At 42.8% G+C, this 4,603-nt stretch overlaps 1 long non-coding RNA gene across 1 annotated transcript; it reads left to right on the top strand.

Annotated features, from left to right (window-relative positions):
• Positions 1–530: 530 nt before the first annotated feature.
• LOC132342991 (uncharacterized) lies at positions 531–2,873 on the top strand. Its single transcript, XR_009491621.1, has 2 exons — positions 531–1,051; positions 1,181–2,873. It is a non-coding gene; the product is annotated as an uncharacterized lncRNA (long non-coding RNA).
• Positions 2,874–4,603: the final 1,730 nt, after the last annotated feature.

The following is a 4,603-nucleotide window of genomic DNA, read 5'->3' as shown; positions in this document are numbered from 1 at the left end:
GGCGCCAGTGGTAAGGAACCTGCCTGCCAATGAAGGAGGCACAAGAGACATGGATTGGATCCCTGGGTCAGGAAGATCCCCCGGAGGAGGGCATGGCAACCCACTCCAGTCTTCTTGCCTGGAGAATCCCGTGGACAGAGGAGCCTGGCAGGCTGCAGTCCAGGGGCTCACAGAAGAGTCAAAAAGGACTGTGCATAGCACAGCACAAGGGCCCCTGGAGCAGCAGACAAATATGAAATATATTTGAAACACATTTTCCCTGGGAGAAGCTTAAATAACCCAAATGATACATAATTAGTACCAGAATTATTTTTTCGCACAAAGATTTGCTGATGGTAAAGTTGGGTCATTTTCTAGAAGTTAAGACAAAGACACTAAAAATAAATAAAATCAGTGACTTTTTTGTTTTCCTGTGTATCAAAGATTTTCTTTTAGTGTCTTATCTCTAGTACCTATATATTTTAATATTTGTTTTAGAAATACATAATTTTATATATTTCTATGTAGACTATATGTATCATATAGATGGATATAGCCATGTTACAAAATTTTAGCCAGAGAAACTCTGAGAAACTTTTGACCATGCTCTCTACTTTTCAATGAATACATTGTAGACAGAAGCAATAGATGGATATCATTACTTGCTGAGATTATTTTTATTATGCTCTTTTGGACTGACTCATCACTTATTGGCTGTGGATGTTCAAAAACTGTTAAGAAATTTTCAAATAGAGCCTCACTGAAGCCCTCTTGTACTCTCTTTAACATTCCTTAAAAACCCAAACCTCCCGATATTTAAACCAGAGAGATGCAGAATTTTAGAAACTAAATATGCACCTGAAGAACTAGACTCTTCACCCGACAATTTCACTCCATCCTTTCTGTCTTCCACAGACCTCCTTTCTAACTGCCTGCAGGGGCGCTGTGACTCCAGCCTCTTCTCTCCCTTCAGCGTCAGTCCTAATCTGAACCAATGCTTAATGGCTATGCTAATCACCCTGGAAGGACGGTTCTTGGTGTTCTCTCCAGTTAAATCACTGCCGTGTCCAAAGTAAGACAAATCCTTATCCAATTCTTGGTGGTTTTTAGTTAATTGACTTCTAATGAGGTGTCTGGTTCCCGCAGCTCTATGAGGCTGAAAATATTTGTGTTTTTTTTTTTTTCTTTTTGTTTGATTTAGGTCAATCTTGTGAAGTCAATATGAAGTCAAGTGGGCCTTAGGAAGTAGCACTATGAACAAAGCTAGTAGAGGTGATGGAATTCCAGTTGAACTATTTCAAATCCTAAAAGATGATGCTGTGAAAGTGCTGCACTCAATATGCCAGCAAATTTGGAAAACTCAGCAGTGGCCACAGGACTGGAAAAGGTCAGTTTTCATTCCAATCCCAAAGAAAGGCAATGTCAAAGAATGATCAAACTACACAACTGAACTCATCTCACATGCTAGCAAAATATTGCTCAAAATTCTCCAAGCCACAACAGTATGTGAACCATGAACTTCCAGATGTTCAAGCTGGATTTAGAAAAGGCAGAGGAACCAGAGATCAAATTGCCAACATCTGTTGGATCATTGAAAAAGCAAGAGAGTTCCAGAAAAACATCTATTTCTGCTTTATTGACTATGCCAAAGCCTTTGACTGTATGGATCACAACAAACTGTGGAAAATTCTTAAAGAGATGGGAACACCAGACTACCTGACCTGCCTCCTGAGAAATCTGTATGCAGGTCAAAAAGCAACAGTTAGAACTGGACATGGAACAACAGACTGGTTCCAAACTGGAAAAGGAATAGGTCAAGGCTGTATATTATCACATTGCTTATTTAACTTCTATGCAGAGTACATCATGAGAAACGCTGGGCTAGATGAAGCACAAGCTAGAATCAAGATTGATGGGAGAAATAAAAATAACCTCAGATATGCAGATGACACCACCCTTATGGCAGAAAGCAAAGAAGAACTAAAGAGCTTCTTGACGAAAATGAAAATGGAGAGTGAAAAAGTTGGCTTAAAATTCAACATTCAGAAAACTAAGATCATGGCATCTGGTCTCATCATTTCATGGCAAATAGATGGGGAAACAATGGAAACAGTGAGAGACTTTAGTTTCTTGGGCTCCAAAATCACTGCAGATGTTGACTACAGCCACAAAATTAAAAGATGCTTTCTCCTTGGAAGAAGAGCTATGACCAAACTAGACAGCATATTAGAAAACAGAGACATTACTTTGCCACAAAGGTCTGTTTAGTTAAAGCTATGGTTTTTCCAGTAATTATGTATGGATGTGAGAGTTGGACTGTTAAGGAAGCTTAGCACCACGGAATTGATGCTTTTGAACTGTGGTGTTGGAGAAGACTCTTGAGAGTCCCTTGGACTGCAAGGAGATCCAACCAGTCCATCCTAAAGGAAATAAGTCCTGAATATTCATTGGAAGGACCGATGCTGAAGCTGATACTCCAATAGTTTGGCCACCTGATGTGAAGAACTGACTCATTGCAAAAGACCCTGATGCTGGGAACGATTGAAGGTGGGAGGAGAAGGGGAGGACAGAGGATGAGATGATTGGATAGCATCACTGACTCAATGGATATGAGGTTGAGTAAACTCCGGGAGTTGGTGATGGACAGAGAGGCCTGGTGTGCTGCAGTCCATGGGGTCGCAAAGAGTCGGACATGACTGAGTGACTGAACTGAACAGAATCTTGCTTTGAGTTTGAACATCTTTGCACAGCTCATTCAGTGCATGAGATCAAATATGTACCACAAAGAAATGTTCTTTAAAAAGGAGAGCAGTACCAGAGATGTCATAGGCTTTTTCTTAACTGATGGGTACAAATAAGTAAAAATAATAAACATTAACATATGTATATACTGAGCTAAGCCTTACCTTATTTCCCCACCTCTACCATGGGATTCTCTGGGTCACGACTGTCATGTTTTTCATGATCACTTCTTCCCCGTGGAGCCTTAGAAGGGTGGATCCACATCAGTGAGAAGGCCACCCATGCAAACGTTCTCTCCCCTCACCCCTGGCTGCTTCTCCAGCTCTTCTCTCTTCTCCACCCTCCTTTACACACACTCTTTTTCAGTTACTCTTATCTCAAAGGGGCAAAGGGTTCTGACTCCTAACTCATCCCATTTCTGTTTGCCACCAAATAAATGCTTCCCTGGGGGCTCAGACAGTAAAGAATCTGCCTGCAGTGCAGGAGATCTGGGTTCAGTCCCTGGGTTGGAAGATCCCCTGAAGAAAGAAATGGCAACCCACTCCAGTATTCTTGCCTGGGAAATCCCACAGACAGAGGAGCCTGGTGGGCTACAGTTCATGGGGTCTCAGAGAGTCCGACCCAACTGAACACACATAAAACCAGTCGGACTTTGCCTAGATATTGGCTCCATTTCTTCACTAATGCCGTGAACTTGTTAAGCCTGTCTCTCTCACAAAAATCCATTCATCTTATCTGCAAATCGAGACCCATGTTAGTTATAGGGAATTTGACCAGCTTAATACAGAGCATCCCTTTTCCAAACCCAAGTTCTGAGGAAATTGAGAAAATATTGCACAAAAGTAAGCTGGTAGGTTCAAATTATCACCTGGATTAATGATAAAACTTATGGAAGAGGATGGAGCTTAGTGTCAGAGCCAGATGGATGTATTTAGTGACTCTGAATGGAACATACAAGCACGCCGTGTCCATGCCAGACTGGACGTGCAAGGCAAAGACCACCAAGGTCAGACTGAGGGAGGGAGGAGCTTTACTTCTTAGGGATGAGGAAAGAGGAAAAAAGAAAGAAAAGAAGAGCTGATGTCAGCATGACCAAATTATGCTCCTCGAAGTGGCTGATCTGATAAACAACTTTGTCTCTTCCGGTGGAAGTGATTAAAGGGTAGGAAGGATCACACATGTTATTGGGAGGAACTTCTGAAGCTGCAAAGAATGATTGATCCAGGTTTCTGAGGTCATAATCCATTGTTGCTTAGACATTAAGTCCATCAGGGAAGAACCAGTGCCTTGATTTTTGAGGACAGTCTTGTCTTCAATTTCATGGGCCCCTCCAGTACCAGCCACACCCATTCTGGGTCTCTTCTTAGATCCACAAGTGAGCAGTTCACGTGGTCCTCTCAGGATGCTCTGAAATGGGTCGGAACAAAATGCTAAATAAAATAAAAGCTGGAAAGTCAGGCCCCCTTCTATTTCTCATTTCAAACTGTGTCCAACCACATGACCCAAAGTAGCATATCAGGGTACTGCAAAAAGATTAAGTGACAATCTTGCTGCTGCTGCTGCTAAGTCACTTCAGTTGTGCCCGATTCTGTGCGACCCCATAGACGGCAGCGCACCAGGCTCCCCCGTCCCTGGGATTCTCCAGGCAAGAACACTGGAGTGGGTTGCCATTTCCTCCTCCAATGCATGAAAGTGAAGAGTGAAAGTAAAGTCACTCAGTCATGTCCTACCCTCAGCAGCCTCATGGACTGCAGCCTTCCAGGCTCCTCCATCCACGGGATTCTCCAGGCAGGAGCACCAGAGTGGGGTGCCATTGCCTTCTCCAAGTGACAATCTTATGGCTCAGTAATGAAGTATCTCCAAACTAGAGATTCTTGGAGGG

Source organism: Bos taurus, chromosome 19 (genome assembly GCF_002263795.3).
Source record: "Bos taurus isolate L1 Dominette 01449 registration number 42190680 breed Hereford chromosome 19, ARS-UCD2.0, whole genome shotgun sequence".
NCBI classification, from domain to species: domain Eukaryota; kingdom Metazoa; phylum Chordata; class Mammalia; order Artiodactyla; family Bovidae; genus Bos; species Bos taurus.
Note: the sequence above shows the minus strand (reverse complement) of the source record. Positions and strands in the feature narration are given on the sequence as shown.